This window comes from Amblyomma americanum, chromosome 1 (genome assembly GCF_052857255.1).
Source record: "Amblyomma americanum isolate KBUSLIRL-KWMA chromosome 1, ASM5285725v1, whole genome shotgun sequence".
Lineage (NCBI taxonomy): Eukaryota > Metazoa > Arthropoda > Arachnida > Ixodida > Ixodidae > Amblyomma > Amblyomma americanum.
Window position 1 is genome coordinate 488,073,391 of NC_135497.1, and position 19,623 is coordinate 488,093,013.

A 19,623-nucleotide genomic window follows, 5' to 3' on the forward strand; every position below is an offset into this window, starting at 1 on the left:
ATTTACTCGGGTTGAAGTACGATAGCACAGGTGATCAGACATGCTGGCAATGAACCGCTGCACGAAATTGATCATGGCAAGAAATACATGTAGCTCCTTACAGCTCTTGTGCGCTGGCATTTGTAGTACATCTTGAACTCGTTGTGGGTCTACTCGCAGGCCTTCTTCAGTGAAGATGTGGCCCTGGTAACGCACTAGAGGCTGCAAAAACGCGCATTTCTTGAGGTTCAGCCTAACATTGTTTCCTTAGCAGCGTGTCAACAGGAGTGTCAAGTGGTAGTCATGTTTCTCTTTATTTCTTCCCCAGAGCAATATGTCGTCCATAACTGCTACCATGCTTGGCAATCCTAACCAGCGGTGTATTGCTGCTTGGAAAATCTCTGGCAGAGAGGAGATTCTGAAAGGCATGCGAAGAAACCGCTAGCTACCGTACGGCGTGATCATTGCGCAGAGATTTGAGCTTGCCACGTCAAATTTAATCTCCCAAAATCCTGGTGCGGCATCCAAATTAGAGAAAAACACAGCCCCGGAAAGTCGCGGGACTACGTCCTCCATTGTCGGTATAGGATAGTTTTCTCGCAAAAGCGACTTGTTTAGCTCAGTTGGATCGAGACAAATGCGTACTTTGTCCTTTTTCGCTACTGTGATCATGAGATTAGGCCAGTCAGTAAGCTTGGTTACTTTTTTTATGATGCCTTGCTCTTTCATGCGCTGTAGTTCCGCTTCCACCTTGTCTTGAAGGCCAACGGAACTCTTCGAGCAGGCACGGCGACACCCGCGGCACCACGCTTCAGCTTCACGTTGTACTCGAAGTCTTTTAGCCCTTTGAGGACTTCTGCAAAAGACTAAACTGGTGGGTAGAGTTGGTCATGATGAATTCTCTGCAAGTGGCTGATAAACCCCAAACATTGGGCTGCTGTACCACTCAGTGTTAGAGGCACGTCCTGCTCCTTAGCCGCCGCGGCGGCTCACTGGTTACGGCGCTCGGCGGCCGACTCGAAAGACGCGGGTTCCATCCCGGCTGTGGCAGTTGAATTTCGATAAAGGCGAAATTCTAGAGGCCCGTGTACTGTGCGATGTCAGTGCGCGTTAAAGAACCCTAGGTGGTCAAAATTTCCGGAGCCCTTCACTACGGCGTCCTTCATAGCCTGAGTCGCTTTGGCACGTTCAACCCCCATAAACCATAAACCAAAAGTCCTGCTCCATGATGAAAAATGTTTACTCGTGAGCTTTGTCTTTTGCAGAAAGTAGCAGCCGTACTTTCCCGCGGGAAGTGGTTTTGTGGCCAAAAAATGCCGTAAGCGTGACCAGGCAGGTCTGTTCTGGCTTATCTGGCAGTTTTCTAATGTCCTTTTTTGAAATAACGCAGCAATTCGCCTACGTGTATAATTTGTACTTCATTGGTGTGCCTTCAATGTCCGCAATCGCATTCCAGTTCTCTGCACTCAGTATATGCGCTGTAAAAGTTTCCAAGAAGTAATCCTAGTCTTCTACCTGCAGCTCCCGCAAATCTTCTCTTCTCAGAACCGCGCCTCGTGAATGCGCCAACGACTTGCATACTTGTGCGAAGTGGTTCTGCCTGCAGCATTTCTTGCAAGTTTTGCCGTTCGTGGGGCATATTCCGCTACGGTACGTCTGATAACCGCCTCTATTGCAGACGTCGTTTTTAGCAGCTACTGCGTGAACTCTCGTTCCATGGGTGGTTCCTGCCGCTTTGCTTATCTCGCGGAACTGTTCTTTCCCTTGTTATAGGGCGCGGCAGATTTCGACAGTCTTGTGATAAGACGAGTTCTCAGCGACGAACTTTTGCTGCAAGTTTCTGTCTCGAATGCCCAAAATAATGCGGCGGCGCAGCATACGGGGTTTTAGCTGTCCAAATTCGCAGTTTTTTGCCAGTATTCTTTGTTCTGCCAGCCATTCACTGAAGCTTTCGCCTTTCCTTTGGTTTCTTGAATAATAATAATAATTGGTTTTTGGGGAAAGGAAATGGCGCAGTATCTGTCTCATATATCTTTGGACACCTGAACCACGCCGTAAGGGAAGGGATAAAGGAGGGAGTGAAAGGAAGGAAGAACAGGTGCCGTAGTGGAGGGCTCCGGGATAATTTCGACCACCTGGGGATCTTTAACGTGCACGGACACAGCACACGGGCGCCTTAGCGTTTTGCCTCCATAAAAACGCAGCCGCCGCGGTCGGGTTCGAACCCGGGAACTCCAGATCAGTAGTCGAGCGCCCTAACCACTGAGCCACCACGGCGGGGCCTTGGTTTCTTGAGCCGAAGCGGAATTCGTGAGATGTTAGGTTGGTCTCGGGCTTATAGAAATGCTCAAACTTTTTAGCAGGACGCTGACATCGTTTTTGTCTTCTCCTGCCTCAAACTTGAACGTGCTGTACGCTTTTCTAGCTTCTTCACCAACCACCACTAGCAGTGCGGCTGCCTGCACCTCTTTGCTGTGCTTGTTTAGCTGGGTAGCGGTATAAAACAACGTGAACTCACTCTTCCACATTGGCGATCCTAGGCAAGCGTTGCCTGATGTGTCCAAGGGCTTCGGTGGCGGACGAAGCGACGCTAGAAGGGACGCTGCCATCGACATGCGGTCTAGGGACCGCTGCCACCATGTGCGCAGGCTAGCAGTCAGTGAAGAACATCATATATTGCCGATAGGAAACAGGTTTATAAACAGACAGGAGGGTGACGTAATAGGTCACGATGCTAGGCCGCTGTCAGCGTGACGTCAGAGTGACTAAGCTCTGCTACGTTGCGATCGACAAATGAATGTCTCGTGCATCTTCTGTTGCGACCTAGTTGATATTTCTGAAGAAAACTTTCTCACGACAGTTGAACGAAGGTGTTATGCGTTGAGGCTATCAGGTGCCGATTGAAATCAATGGTGCGTTCTGTCGGTACCTGGCTATGAAAGCGAAGAAACCACGTGGAAGACGTGGCCTGCTGATTGATACCCCTGTCACACGGGAGGTTGAATGTCATTCGCAGCGAATTACATTACATGTGATTGGCGTTTTTTTTGCTGCTACACGGGAACAGTCAATGAGATTCACAGCTAACGACATTCGCCCACTGAATGCGTTTTCCGAACTCATGCACTCGCGACCTGTGTAATGTCGAGGACAGCGGCTTGTTCAGAAATTACAAAAATGATTAGTGAAAACATATTATAAACAATAAAAGTTTTTATTGTTTGCACTTATACCATACTTAAAACCTTTTTTGACGTATAGAAGGATGTTTGAAGGAATTTGTACAACTATATTCTTCTTCCCAGTCACCGGTGGTCCCTATCGACCATGTTTGTTTACTTTACAACCTGTTCTGGGTTTTGAGAGTGTTGACGAAGCGTGGTTGGCATGACGGCATTTTCGCGGGCTTTAGATCTGCCATGGAAGACTGCTGCACAGCTTCGTCAGCGCAAAATCGCAAGCAGAAGGCGTTTTGACCGATGGGAAAAAGCGCGTACTGCTCAAAGTCTGGGAACATCATCTCGGCGAATTGCCGCGGGCGAAGGGCAACATACAGGTGTACGTCGCCATGGCCGGCTGTTTGCTCTCGCAAGGTGGGGAAAAATCAGTGAAAGATATAAAATCGAAGATCTAAAACCTCGGAAACAAGTTCCGATAAGTGAAATGTTACGTTCTACATTGCAAGTGCTCAGCTGCTGACCTGAAAGGTGAGCGGGTTCGAACCTGGCCGCGGCGGTCGCATTTCAATGGAGGCGAAATGTCAGGGCCCGTGTTGTCCGTGTGCTGTGCGATGTCAGTGCGCGTTAAACAACCCCAGGTTGTCGAAATTCCGGAGCCCTCCATCACGGCGTTTCTCATAGCCTGAGTTGATTTGGAACATTAAACCCCATAAACCAATCCAAACCATCTACATTACAAGGCGCCGTCACCGTGTGCGTGGCGGTTTCAGCGGTCGGGACTGTGTTTGGTAACACGCGCACACACTTTAAAAGAGGCACTGAAGAACAATCGGCCGTTGCCTCGCCGTTCACACGGCGCTAATTGTTCCAGTCTACAAATCAGGTAACAAGAACTCGCCGCTTAATTACCGTCCCATCTTTTTAACTCGTATTCCCTGCAAAATCATGGAACACGTCATCTATCCCCATATCATGGCATTCCTTGATTTGAACAACTTTTTTCAACCTGCTCAGCACGGGTTTCGCCGCGGTTATTCCTGCGAGAGCCAACTTCCTACGTTCATTCATGATCTGCATGCTAGCCTTGATTGTAATCTGCAGAATGACATCGTATTTTTAGATTTTGCGAAAGGCTCTGATGATGTACCCCATAAACGCCTGCTGATAAAACTTTCCCAATTAAATTTGCACCCCCATATTTTGAAGTGGATTGAAGAGTTTTTAACTAATTGTTCGCAGTTTGTCTCCGTTAACAATAAGAACTCTAACTCACTCTTAGTAACGCCGGGCGTTCCACAGGGATCTGTGTCTGGCCCACTACTGTTTCTCATATATATCAATGATCTGCCTTCAAACGTAACATCTAACTTACGCATGTTCGCTGACGACTGTGTACTTTATCGTGCTATTCTCGCCGCCGCTGACCAATCTTCTCTTCAAAATGATCTCAATGCTATTCAGGAGCGGTGTAATAAGTGGCTAATGGAACTTAACCCACGTAAATGTAATCCTTTGTCCAGCAGCCACCGCCGTAACCCTCTAATTTTCTCTTACGAAATATCAGAAGTTCCTATACAACTAGTTCAGTCATACAAGTACCTAGGCAGAACAATTTCTAGCGATCTTTCTTGGAGCTTGCATGTAACTAACATAATGTCATCAGCAAACAAGATGCTAGGTTTCCTCAAGCGCCATCTTCATCATGCTCCCCCACATGTAAAGTTATTAGCTTACAAATCATTCGTCAGGTTCAAACAAGAATCTGCATCGCTCATTTGGAATCCTCATCAAGCTTACCTCATCAATGACCTCGAATCTGTTCAAAATCGCGCTGCTCGCTTCATTAATTCATCGTACTCTTATGACATCAGCGTTTCCTCCTTAAAAACAGCCTCCGGATTATCACCCTTATCGCTCCGCCGTCGCATTGCCAGCCTGTCTTTATTTCATAAATTCTTCCACAGCCCAATGCACATCACACCTTATTTTCTTCCCGCAGCACGCATATCTCCTCGCACCAGCCATCACCTACAAGTTGCCCGTCCACGCTCACGCACCGTCACTTTTTCTAATTCCTTCTTTCCTCGTGCAGACGCAGAATAGAACGGCCTTCTAAACAACGTTGCCATCATCACTTGCCATAGCCTTTACCCTGAAAATGTAAAAACTTTCCTGCTATTGTGAATCTGTGCATTTAATTGTTGCCACCCCTTATGTAACACCCCTCTTTTGGGGCCTTTAAGGTAATGAAATGAAAATGAAATGAAATGTATTCAGTCCGTATATTGCTTTTGTCACGACAGCACATGCGCCGCTACTTTGCAGTGATGCATTTAGTACAGCTCTGTATGAAAACGCAGCGTTAATGCATTTGTTTTTAATTTTTATTACAAGACTTCTGTTTATTTGACTGCTCTCGAAGTAGTAGTTCCTTTCCCACTGTTTTTATTTTTGATTTCTGCGTCCGACGACCACCCTTTTCTTATGACTGCTTCGTGCGGGTAAAACGCTGGCAAATTAATTTTATTCAAAAGCGCTGAAGTGTCGAAATATGCGAAAAGCTGCATTTGACAAGTTGTAGTAGAAGTAGCATGAAAGCAATATATTGCTGGGCAAATATAACTACCAGACAGCATACCCAGAACGGGTAAATGCTTTTCTAGTACCGGTGATGTTGTAGAGTCCTCTCAAGTATATAAATTACATTGCAGAAATTGCATACCTTTCTCGCTGGAAACTTAGCCGCAAGACCACTGGTCAAGGTGCAATTACATGGCGCCACTGCAAAGAATTTGCACGCTTTCTTGGTCGCCTGCCCGTCAACGATAGCGGCCTGATGACCGAAACAGTGGATGACAAAAAAGCCTGTTGAAATGGTAACTCCACGCCAGTACAATAATGCGGTGCTTCTGCAAACCCATTAAGAGATGTTTCTAAGTAATATGACACATTGATCTATAGTCTTCTTCTCGTGGCATGGCACACGGTAAACATGGCTTGTTTATTGGTTCATCACCCTCAGCACCCCTTGTGGCTGGGTAAAACTGTGCACATGAATTCAAATTGGATATGGTAAGAGAATAAGAGAAATGTCACAGCCACATAATGCTAGGGTAGGATAGAATATTCGATATAAAAATGAGCACACTATGCGTGCTGAGGTGAAGGCTGCATGCAACACGTAGTTGTGTAGCCGCCGTTTTACATACATATTTTATTTTTTCTCTTTCTCAGCTTAAAGGCAGCATACAGCAGGAGCCACAGTCCCCAGCTGATGATGAGTCATCGGCGACTCAGGCTGCAGTCTCCAAGCCGCCTTCACCATCACCATTAGAATATTGGAGACGCTAACCGTCAGCCCTGCACTCATCCTCTGCACCTTTACCAACAGCAAACCTCACAATACAAACAGCCCCACCAAACAGCGAAGCCACCAAACACCACCGCCAAGCAGCCACCAAACAGCAAAGCGTAGCAGGCATGTGACACAGAAGTCTTTTACAAGAAATTGTGAACACAAATCGTGAGTTGTGCGCCGACCTCAGATGAAGCCGGAGAGAGAAAATGGAGCTGAGGAGAATGGAGATGGAAATTCTCCGAGAAAATCAACAGCCACCGAGAATCTGACGGATGCACTCCTGAAATATCTGGAGAAATAAAGTATGGTCATCTGTTTAGGGGAATCCCCCAAGGTGGAGTAGAACTGTAATAAGGGAGTAATTACTCATTGACATCCACCCCATGCCGTATGGCTGCGCTTGGGCGGATGCCAATGAGTAATTACTCCCTTATTAGAAATAAAGTATGTCCTTGAGCTGCTCATGGGTCACTAAATTTACTGGGCCCGCTTCCAGAAATACTCTGCAAGTGCAGCCCTCGCGTCCTGGCGGTCACCAGTACATGCATCACTGTTGTGTGACGGCTGCTGGTACGGTGCATTGAAAGTGGGCATGTCTTCTACCCACTGCTCGTCCACGTTGTCTCGACTGGCGCGAATATTTGCCAAATACGGCGTTCGAATTGCGCACGTACCGACCAGCAAGCTGAAACAGCAGCTGTGTCACGTGAAGGACCACCTAGAGAGCACATGTTACCCCGGCCTTGTATACAAGATCCCCTGCAAGGATTGCGATGCATCATACATTGGCGAGTCAGGCGATTTTAAAAGAAGAATAAGGGAACACAAGAATGACGTCAAGAAAGGTCGCACTTTCTCCAACGCACTTGCAGAGCATGGCCAAATGATGCAGCACTCCATTGAATGGGAGAACGCCACAATCTTGGACACGAAGCAACTTTTATCTTCACGATTACTTCTCGAATCATTTTACATACAGACGACCAAGAATGCTATCAACAGGACGAGAGGGAATCTCCCCGATATCTACGCCCACTCACTGTGCAGTCAAGTCCGCTTATATGTAGTGGCCCATTCCGCCCATCCTCATTCTGAACAAGGGACCCGTACGGGTCTCGAAATGTCATGTGTTAAATATTTTTCTTTGGCGAGTGTATGTTTCTTGTGCTTCCACTGCACGCCAAGCACTGAAGAAATTTGCTGGAAACGCATGATAATCGCTTAATTCCGACATATGTAATTTACATGCTCATATTTACTCATGTACGCCTGAGTACAGATCTCCACCGTATGTTTCTAAGAAACCCGTGTATTCACTAGACACGCCTTTATTCATGTTCTAACGTCGAGCCGTCAAGGTGGGTGTACTTCCATGCAATAAAAGAGAGAGTCGTCGTGGCTGAGAGGAAGCGTCCCCGCCTCGAACGCCAAAGGCCCTGGCTCGAATCCAGGCCTAGACCCCGATTTTTTGTTCATTGAGTGTGCGTGAATTTTTACGCAGCCCCCAAATATTTTCAATGAGCGGTACGCACAACCGCAACTATTACAATGCCCACGGCTTTTTAACCGAATGAGCTGCATACCCTGTCGCGTAAAACTATATACACAACGAATATACGGTGTGTCCCTCAAAGATCGCTTTGAAATCCTTTGCGGGTATGGAAGAGATATCAACGTGTGACATAGGAAGTGATCAAAAAGTTGTGTGGGATGCCACCGGGACCATTTTTGTACTTCCCAGTGATATCGAATCGCTTGCATAGGATATCTCTGGGATGTCACTGGGGCGCATTGAAGGTGACGTTGTTTGATAAATGAGACTGTCGATGATGCTTCAATATGACAGTTTTCGCCCCTGTTTAAAGACTGAGAAGCACTCACGTGCCCACGTATTTTCCAGGCGAACAGTTGCAGCTCAGTGAAAACTTTTACATGACAGAAGGAAATCATTAAGTTTCCTAGCTTCCACTGAACTTGGAGTATACGCCAGCTAAGCTGACCGCATGCAGTGATCGTTTAACATTATCGGCCGAATCGAATAGCTGCGCACAGTAGGTAAAAAGCCTGTCGAAACATAGATGCGGCCTAATCAATCTCCTGAAGATGATATTTCTAAACGCTGGATATTCATAATCAGTTTTTCGTCGGCTAATTTCCACACGTATAAGTCAAATTAAGTTAGTAAGAACAGCAGAACTGCAACGCAGCAGATCCAGCATATGTTCACTATTTCTTTTGCTACGAAAGAGCGTGCTTTTTGATACAAAGATATCGAGTGGTGGAAGACTACATTGTAAGCATCCAGAAACGCACCGAGAGTGACGACGACCATCGCCGTAACAGCTCGAGCTTTGTATTCCAATCGGCAGTTTTTCTCACTACTGTGAGAAAAACTAAATGTCTGGCAGTCGAACTGTCGCTCCCCAGAAAGAAAAAGCAGCTCCCTACTGTTGTTTATTCAACATTAACCAGTGTCTCCTGACGTCATTTGCCTCCAAGAAACAGGAAACGCACCGCACACCAAGAGATACCTCACATACAACCACCGTACGATACCTAGAGTAGCTACACTAGTGGCACCCTTCATAACAGTTATATCGCACGATCTCCACTTCCGTTAAATAGATCAAGTCATCATAGAGATTGTCTTTCAAAAAAGAAGGAAGCAGAGCATGGTCATCCTAAAAGCCTAGTCTTCCAAGCAACACGCAAGAAGATTTCAAGCCAATTTTACTCGAATGCAACACGTATAGCAGGAAATAACTCCGTAAATATTATGTGGACTTCAACGCTGTTCACACGGCATGGGGCTACCACAAGGACGGCCCGAATGGAGCCAACCTGATGGAAGCGGCTGAGCACCTGGACCTTTGCATAATGACGGACATTGTGTCCCCCACTAGAATAGGAAACAGTGTTAGCAGAGGCACCTGCCCATACCTAACTTTCACGAAAAACGTAAGCCACTGCACATGTACCAATATAGAAGAAACCCTGGGCAGCGATCACAAAATTCTTAGGTTATCCATAACGACAGCCCGGATAAGGCGGACTGCTGGTTCTACAAAAATAACGGAGTAGGATAAATTCAGGAATATTAAACTGCCAATAGGCGGCATCACAATCATTGAAGATTGTGTTAAAAACATGAAAGATGCTCATGCAAAGACGACCCAAATCATCAAAACGACAACAGAGACACCTGAGGTAGACATCTCCTTCATTTATGGGAAGCCAGAAATGTTTAGTAAAACGGTATAAAAGCTGGGATTAAACAGAAACCTACAGTTAATAATGGCGAATATTACGCAAGAAGCCGAGGAGTACACTATAAAAGCTAAGCAAGCAAAACTGGGTAGAGTTCTGTGACTCGCTGAAAGGTACCCTAAATACAGGCAAAACATAGTCGATGTTACCATGCCTGATACATCCGTACAAAGTAAAATCGGGCTCAAACAGAACACTCAACTCCATAGCCCATATATACTCGGGCACAGATGCAGATTTAATAAAAGCCATGCACAAAAAATACATAAAGGACTCGTCCCCGGCATGTCAAGTTTCATATGAGGGTCAGTCAAACTCCATACTCTACTCCTCCACAGCACTGGGAGAGGTTTAGCCAGCAGCCCTTATACCCACAAGAAACACTGCCCTGGGAGTTGGCAAGGTTTCAAACAATATAATTAGGAACCTGAGCACTGACCACCTGACAGATCTGACCAAGTACATCATCGAAGAACTGTGGGAGAAGGGCCAGCTGCTGTCGGCTTGGAAACACGCGGACATCATCACCATAAGGCAGGAAACCTCCTGCTATAGAGGTCTCTGTGCACTTTCCCTCACCTATTGCCTGGGAAAGCTCTATGAACAAGTAATCCACCCGAGACTTCGAAATTACATGGAAGGAAACAACCAAATTCCTTCCTGTATGCTCGGCTTGTGCAAGAGACTCTGCACCCAAGATGCCTTCCTCCGTATGAAAGAAGTTAACAACACCATCCCCAAACAAAACAAAAAACCCCTACTCGCAGTAGACTTGAAAGGAGCAGTCGACAATATTGGCCACCACACCATATTACAAGAATTATACATTACCAATTGCAGGACAAAAACCTTCAAATACGTGAAGACATTTCTCTCGGACCGCACAGCCACCATAGCAATTGGAGAGATCCGGTCATCCCCGGTACCCATGCCCAACAAATGCACGCCGCAGGGCGCTGTAGTCTCTGCAATGCTCTTCAACATAGGATTGCTCAACTTGGCCAAAAACTCTTTACCCGCGAAGACGTCGGTTTCACCTACGCCGGCAACATCACCATATGGGCTACTTAGGGATCCGTGGCGCAGAAGAAAGAAGCTCTGCAAGGAATTTGCCGAAGAGAGCGGCCTTCATTGCACCCCGGAGAAATCTGAACTTATCATGTTACACGGGAAAATTACAAGTCAACGGGAGAGACTGCGCTCTACATAGAAAACCGAAGATTCAAGCAAAGGAGAAGTTCAGAGTTTTGGGACTGCGGTTACAAAGCAAACTGCGAGCAGATTATACAATAAAAGCTCTTAAGGTTATGGTCAACCAAATATCAAGAATGATTAGAACGGTAACCTGGCATCTGAAAGGGAGGGGGGGGGGGGGAAGACGCCCTTCGCCCAGTCGAAGCCCTAGTCGTAAGCAGCATTACCTACGGGCTCCCATATCAAAAGATTAGAATCGCTAAAAGAAGGACCATTGGTACCGTTATAAGGAGAGCATATAAAACTGCCCTAAACATCCCATCAACGACATCAACGGAATGTATTTTGGCACTCGGAGTAGACAACACTTTCGAAGACCTCATGGAGGCGGTTCTGGAGGGTAACAAAACGCCTAACCACCACACAAGTGGGTGCAGAAATTCTGACGAGATTGGGGCTATGGCAGACACTATGAGCTAGTGAGAGCAAGTCCCAAATTTCGACACCTGCAAGAGAGAAGACCTATGTAAAACCGATACTCAGACGCATGCAACACGAGCGGCAGAAGGGTAGAATGAGAGTTAGAGTCAAAGTACTGGCAAAAAAACTATCAAAAGACCCGAAAGCAGTATACGTGGACATCGGGACCTATGCCGAACCAGGCAGGTTCGCGATTGCTGCGGTCGACAGCGAGAAGAGGCCAATCATTAGGGATTCAATCTATGCCAAGGACTCTGCGGATGCGGAATCACTGGCCGTAGCCATTATCGTTAGGACTCAAGACCGACAGGGCAAGTTATCGCACGTCGTGACGGACTCCCAACAAGCCTGCAGGGAAACCTCACGGAAGGGCAAGCACACTTTTAAGTACACTGTCACATTCACAGAGAATAACAATGACACCTGGTTACGAAGGCCTAGCCCGAAACAAGATAGCGAATGGTCTAGCCCGAGCTCTCACAAATCTGGCGGATCCTCGTCCCTACCCCACTCCCCCCTCAGGACCGTATGGTGACAGGTTAGAACAAATTTTGCTGGAAAGACGACATTTCCCACCGCTGCACAAACTGCCCTCTTCAGATACCATTGATTAGAGGAGAATACAAACAAACACATATCCAAGTCCACATTTTGCACAAGATGAGACCCACACAATATCCAAGTTACTGTCCCTGGTGCGGAGCAAGTCGCACGATCAACCATACATCTTAGGAATGCCAGGACAAACCAGAGGAAAAATTAATAGTGCCACATCCTACACACGAGAAGTGGGAGGAGGCCCTGACCAGTTACAACCTAGACCAGCAAGCCTGGATCACTCAGCGAGTCCGCAAGTCAGCTGCCGCCAGCGGAGACCTGGATTAGGGGCCCCGACCACCCATCTGCGGCGAATTAATCACCTAAATAAATTTTTTTTCTCTCTCACTACTGTTGGAAATATTCGTCTTCATCTTGATAACGCTTGGAGCCACTGTAGTGCTGCCGCTGTAGCTATAAAGTGGAGCCTTGCGGTCAAAAGATAGCAAGCGTCAACTATTTCGATAATGGCAGCCAAATGTAGCCGCATGTGTAGATGAGAGGAGGGCGCCAAACGCATTCCCAAGGTTGATGTAAACCGTGCTAGCGTATGACGCGTCAAACAAAGAAATCAGTAAGCAACGCTGGGGGTGGTGTCAATCTTGAACAGGAGAAGCGGCAGAACACGGTAGCATGTGAAGCTAGAAAAATGTTTAGAAAGCCGCAAAATCTGTGCACTTAAGAAAAGCAACTGAACGCACAAGGGCTTGGAGGCGTTGCTTTTTTATTATTTTATACCTCAAAGGCTCCTGGTCATGGGCCTTACATGAGGGATGGGCATGGCAATTAAGAACAACAATGGCTTGATAGTGTTCTTTAAAATGGATGTCGTTGATATTGCCGCGAATCTTCGCATATTTTGTTTGTTCATTCTTCAAAGTTGCCGCCATGCCGCTTTATCGCCTTGTTTGCCATGCAATACGCGACCAGATTTATATCGATTGATCACATCCAGGCAGAGGTGATGCTACTTTGTTCCAGAATGTTCTAGTAACTTTGCACGGTTTATCTCGAAAGTTCGCTACCAGCTTTAAATTGAGCACGGCCGAGAGGGGCGGGCATTCTGTTCGACGACCGCCAGGCGCGCTTGTTGCTACGCCGTCGCCGAGTGATTCAGTCCATTGTGGGAGCAAGTCAGCCCAAATAAAATGAGAGTTTCTTTAGACACCATTTTCGCAGTCTTTCTGCTCTCTGGACTGCCGTCACCACTTCGTGACATCTGGTGGAAGTGCTGGGTAGCCTTCCATGTTCCGGACGCCCCCTTCACGTCGTGACACCAGCCCTCTGCGCTTCGCTCCGGAGGGAGAGCCAGAAGTTAGCCGAGCTAAAAGACGTCTTCAGGGAGAGAAGCCTGAGTTCGGGACTCTGCCAGACCACACCCGACAACGCAAAGACGCTGCTACGAGCACCACAACCTCGCCAAAGATGTCGACATCGATACTGCAACAGCCGCGGAATCCGGCAACTTTCAGTGGATCCCTAGGCGAAGACCCCGAAGAATGGTTGTACCAATTTGAGCGCGTGGCATCATTCAACAAGTGGGATGATGCGGCAAAAATTGGACACGTATTTTTCTCACAGGAGGACTCAGCACGTACGCGGTACAAAAACCACGAGTCGTCCCTAACGACATGGTAACTGTTAAAAAGGAGAGAGAGAGAGAAGTGGTAGAGGAAGAGCAGGGAGATTAACCAGTAAAATATTCTGGTTGGCTACCCTGCACTGGGGGAGAGGGATGAGGGGGGCGTAAATAATAAGAAATAGAGAAATGCATTCCGTAGCAAGCACGAAAGGCAATGACACAAACACTGCAAGTCACAGGCTGCCGCAGGTGTAGCCTGCACACCTTCAGGGCAGCCGACTGCTGCGACCTGAGAAGAACAGATCGAGGGCCCTCCACGACAAGGCAGCGCAGACGTTTCAGTGTCATGAAAGGATGCTTGCCGTTGCGGCTGATAATGTTGATTACAATGTAAGCATCGAACTGCTTCTCGGAAGGATGAGGCTTGAGGATGCGTTGTACCTGTTATTGGGCAGCTGCATGCACTGAATTCAACAAAGTTAGCATCTGCAGTGCATTCTGTGCAGCTGGCATGTGCATGCTGGAAAGTAGCACACGCATGGCATTCATGATTGGCTTCAGCACTGCATTCACTTGCTCGTCTGCGACCTGGTCCGGTTTCTGACGTACTACCCGAGCAGCAATAGGGTCAACACACCGGGTGCGCGGTGCTGGTGTGGGTGCCGGGTGCTTCGGGAGCGATGGCCAAGTCACTTGCCGGTCCCGGTCTTGGATAGGAGGTGTGACTTGTGCTTGATTCAATGGGCTCGGGAATCTGAGTACGCAATACCTGCTTGTTCACTGCGGGTGTGTGTAGCTCAGGCAGAGATGGCCAAGGCCCGTCTGCGACAACCGTCTGTGCCTCGCCAGTCATATTGCTCACAATCCTTAAAGTAGTATGCGGAGGGGGAGCACAAGTTGAGGAAATTCTTGGACGATCCTTTCCAATGCTGGCTACACTTTTAGAAGGTCTGTGACAAGGGCGACGACGTCGTCGCACCTTAGCGGCAGCTTCTCGGTGTGTGGAATTGTCTCTTCATACTTGTTTGAGTGTCGCCCTTTCTCTTTTCAGGCGAGAACAATCTTTTGAGGCAGCGTCCTGAGGGTCGCGGCAATTGGCACACGTAAGGACTGCTAACCGGCAAGAATCACCACTGTGTGGCTGAGGACACCATGGGCACACGATGGGGAAATTGCACACACTATTCACGTGTCCTATCTTCGTGCATTTCCGGCACTGGAGAGGCTTCGAGACGAAAGGAATAACTGCATTCTGAAAGTGTCCAACCTACACGTACGTTGGAATGCAGTTCCCTTGTAAGGTCATTTTGATGCACTTTGTCTTCCCAAGACGCTGAGCTTGCAGTGTGGCTACACCGTCGGTAGCTGGCTGAATCAAAATGGGCGGATCAGAGTCGCGGATGGCTACGTCGACGTCGTAAATGACGCCTGCCGTAGTACCACTGCCTAGAAGGACATGGGAATAGACGCTGATGCTGCCGAGCGTTCTGATGTTGCTCAAACTCTGAGGCGCGTTTCGGTACATGACAACAATGGCGACGACATTCCTAAAACGATTCACACTCACGTCTTTAATTGCTCCCGGGATGCGAGCCTCCAGGAATGCAGAAGTAGCTTGCCTATTTATGTGGTTGAGATTGTTGGTGGGAGTCTCTGGCACAAATAGGACAGTATGTGCCGATGATCCTCGCTTCGCAGTGATCGTGATCGACGACGACGCAGTGATCGACGACGACGAGTGGTCACTTTTGCGCAGTATCTGTTTGACCTTCTTGCTTAGGACACTGATGAAGCCGTTGTCAGCCGAAGATTCATTCATCACTGGTGGCCGAGCACACCACGGTGGCCCGGCTGCTTGCGTCATTAGGGAGGCCAAGACGTTTCCTCTGGGCGGCAGCGGCTGACCGACTGGACTGAAGTCCAACAACGCCCACTTCCATCACCGTCACCGGAAAAGAAACAGTGGTTTCATTACAATGTCAAAAATCAGGAAAAAACTGAAGAGGCGAAGGGTCGGCGTTCTGGTCTAGCTATTCAAGAAGGAACTTTTGAAGGTATTCATTAGTGTAGTGAGAAAGGAAAGACCTGAAGGACTCCTCGTGTCCAGAATCAGCTTCCAAACGAGCCCTTCCGCGGTTAAGTTGAACAGATGAAGCTCCTCTTTCGCCGCGCGGACCCCGAGATGACCGAGGAAAAAATTTCAGTTAATAATGCGCGGCGTAAAAGAAAAACTATTTAGCAGCCTCGTCTTGCAGCCGCCAAAAACAGCCGAAGAATTCATGCAAGAAGCCTGCACGATCGCGAAGACCCTCGACGTCCGGGCTAGGCAGTACAGCCACCCTTCATGTGTCTGGGCAATCCGTCCGGACACGACGACCACCACCAGCGACAACTTGCTGGAAGTGATCCGCGAAATGGTCCGCGAGGAGCTACGCCGATTATTGCTATCCTCCCCAGAGCCGCAAGCAGCTACTCTCATGGATGTGGTACGGGAAGAAGAGCAACAGGCACTGGGCACCCCGACAGCCTCAGAACCACAGGCCATGACATACGCCACTGCACTACGCGCTCCTCAGCCCCAACGACAGCCTCTACGTCATCTCCGACATGAACAACTTGTTCACGAACGCCGCCTCCCTGCCCTCGCCCGCCCAGCCTATCAGCGACGCTCAAGCCAGAGTAAATGCGTCGCCTGGATGACTTTTGACAACCGGCGGTTGTGCTTCCATTGCACTGTGGCCGGCCAGACTCTTCGTCACTGCCCGTACCGACGTATCGGTCTTCGAGAATTTGCCGTTGACGCCCCACAACGACGCTTCGGACACCATCCGCAGGAAATCGACGAGTACCTGCGTCGAGAAGAGTACAACCGAACCGCCTTTTGCGCTCACCGTCGCCGTCAACCATGCGCTTTGCGTCGCCACGCCGCAGCTACGCAGCTGCGGTACGAGGAAAGTCGATCGCCCAGCCCCCGTAGGAGAAACTAAAGACAGCAACCTCTGGAGATGAGGTTGCTCACGAGTGAACCGCCGAAGATCCTCCACCGACCACGCCCAATGAAGACGTTGAACATGAACACGCTACACTCGCTGCATCGACCCCGCAGGAAATGACAACACCGACCACGACGCGAACTGCCTTCAAAACGATGCCGCAACCCAGAAAAGCTTCGACGACGCGCCCCACCGAGGATTCGTTCACTAGACGAAGCCGTGACTCGACGCCGAGGGTGACGTGCAATGCAAGAGCCAAGACATCCGACTTAGAAGTGACTATCGATGGCCGGAAAGTTGCCGCTCTTGTCGACACAGGAGCCGATTACTCGGTGATGAATGGAATATTTGTTGCGCAGCTGAGGAAATTCATGACGGTCCAAAAATTCGTACCGCAGGGGGCCACCTCAGTACGCCATCAGGGCGATGCAAAACGCGAGTGACTGTCAGAGGACGTACCTATTCTGCGACTTTAGTTGCGCTACGGCAATGTTCCCGCGAAGTGATAGTGGGCTTGGATTTCCTTAGTGAGCATCAGGCGATCATCGACCTGCGATCCAAGCGGATAACGGTTTCGACGCAGGAGACCATCCCTTCGCTGACAACTCTGGACAATCATGTTGCCCTGAGTGTCCTGGAGGAACAAGCGAGCGTCACACTCCGTTCAAGAGTAATCGTGACCGTAGGCGCCACGAAAGCCATTACGCAGAAGCCATCATTGAGGGGAACATGCAGTTGCTTCTAGACCGAGGAATCAGTATCGCAAGAGGCATCGCATATTTCCACAATGGCCAGGTCGAAGTACTGCTGACCAACTTCACCGAAGAATACTGGCACATTAAGAGAGGAACGACGATTGCTTTCTTCGACGAAATATCCTACGTACGAGACTCCTTCGCCCTCTCCGATCCATCCGCAGAAGATTAGCCTGAACAAGAGAACTCGCCCTCTTTCGATATGGACCGAACCATGCTTCAGAACAGACAAGACCAGATCTGCAATCTGCTTCGAAGCTACAGCAAGTGTTTTTCGTCATCGCCGAAGGTCTGACAAACGCCAGTTGCCAAGCATCGCCTTATAGCCGATGAGCACGCCCGGCCTCTCCGTCAAAGCCTTCAGCTTGCGTCGCCGCGAGTACGACCAGTCATCCGGGACCACGCGGAAGAAATGCTTCGCGACAACGTCATCCAGCCTTCAAACAGTGCATGGGCGGCACCAGTTGTTCTAGTGAGAAAGAAAGACGGGGCACTTCGATTCTGCGTTGATTACCGCTGCTTGAACAACATAACAAAGAAGGACGTCTACCCTCTCCCCCGTATCAGCGACACACTGGGCCGGCTCTGCAATGCCAATATAAGTATTTCTCATCGATGGACCTCAAGAGCAGCTACTGGCCATTTGAGGTCGAAGATATCGCGAGAAGACGGCATTCATCACTCCGGATCGGTTCTATGAGTTCAAGGTGATGCAATTTGGTCTCTGTTCTGCAACAGCGACGTTGCAGCCAGTAATGGATACAGTGCTGGCAGGCCTAAAGTGGCAGATTTGCCCGGTATATTTAGATGACGTCGTTGTCTTCGCCTCGAACTTTGAAGAGCACCTTAAAAGACTTCGAACCGTATTATACGCCACCAAGTCGTCTGGCCTTACCTTGAAAGCAGAGAACTGCCACTTTGCCTACGAAGAGCTGCTGTTTTTAGGCCACATCTTTATCAAGGAGAGCAGCAGAAAACAGCTGCTTTTAACAGTTTGCAACAACGGCCGATAATAAAGCAGTGCGCAGATTCTTCGAATAGTCGCGTATTACCGACGATTTGTGAAAAACTTTTCGCGCACCGCCGAGCCCATGACACAACTGATGAAGGCACGCTTGCCATATAAATAGGAAGCGCCGCAAGCAGAAGCCTTCAAAGAACTTCATCGTCGTTTACAGTTCCCACCGATCCTTACGCATTTTGATTAAAACGCCGATACTTAGTTCATACCGACGCAAGCAGCGTGGACCTATGCGCGGTCCTCGTTCAAAAATGTGACACGGTGGAGAAATCATCGCATACGCTTGCGGTTCCTTTTACAACGCCGAGGCTAACTATTCGACAATTGAGAAGGAGTGCCATGCCATCATCTGGGCTACGTAGAAATTATGCCCCTACCCGTACTGATGACCGTTCAAGGAGGTCAGCGATCACCACACACTGTGCTGGCTTCCCAATCTGATGTATCCTCTGCCCGCCTCGCTCGATGGAGTCTGCGCCTCCAGGAGTTTGATGTCACCCTCGTTTACAAGTCCGGACGCAAGCACTCTGACGCCGATTGCCTCCCACGATCCTCTGTAAATGAACCGCCGCTGGACGACGATGAGGACGCCTTCCTAGGACCCATCAGCCCCAGTTCTTGCACAGTAGCAACGCTCGGACCCTGACCAATAACGCTTTATCGAGTACTTGGAAGGCAAATTTTCTTCACCCCCCGCCTCATTCAAGCGAGGACTTCCTTCCTTCTGTGTACAGAAAGATGTCCTCATGAAGAACTTCGCAATGAACAAAACAGCCTACCTCCTTGTACCTGCTTGTCTCCGCGAAGAAATTTTACAGGCTTCACACAATGAGCCGACATCTGGACATCTTGGGTTTACTCGCACCCTCCGTGCTCTCAAGAGAAGCATTACTGGCCCCAACTGTCTGCCGATGTAGCACAGTAATGAAAACCTGCCGAGATTGTCAGCGACGAAAGACCCCTCCACCCGACCAGCAGGACTTCTGAACCCCGTTGAATCCCCCTCAAGGCCCTTTCATCAGATCGGCATAGACTTGCTTGGCTCTTTCCCAAAATAAACGTCTGGAAATAAGTAGATCATCATATTGACCGACTACTTGACCTGCTACGCCAAGGCAAAAGCCCTACCGAACGGAACAGCTGCAGAAGTAGCCAATTTTTCGTGGAGTGCATTCTTCTGCGATATGGCGCCCCCGATGTGCTCATCATGGACAGAGG

The 19,623-nt window shown here is 48.7% G+C and overlaps 1 protein-coding gene across 2 annotated transcripts in view; it reads right to left on the minus strand.

Annotated features, from left to right (window-relative positions):
- The window catches only part of LOC144116082 (multidrug resistance-associated protein 1-like), a 207,216-nt gene that overhangs the window by 178,570 nt on the left and 9,023 nt on the right, over positions 1–19,623 (minus strand). The window contains exon 2 of one of the 2 annotated variants that reach the window (XM_077650741.1): positions 5,881–5,939. The exons of the other annotated variant lie outside the window; for it this stretch is intronic. The gene's annotated coding sequence lies outside the window, so the exon portion shown is untranslated. The remainder of the gene's footprint in view (positions 1–5,880; positions 5,940–19,623) is intronic. 2 annotated transcript variants of the gene reach the window in all.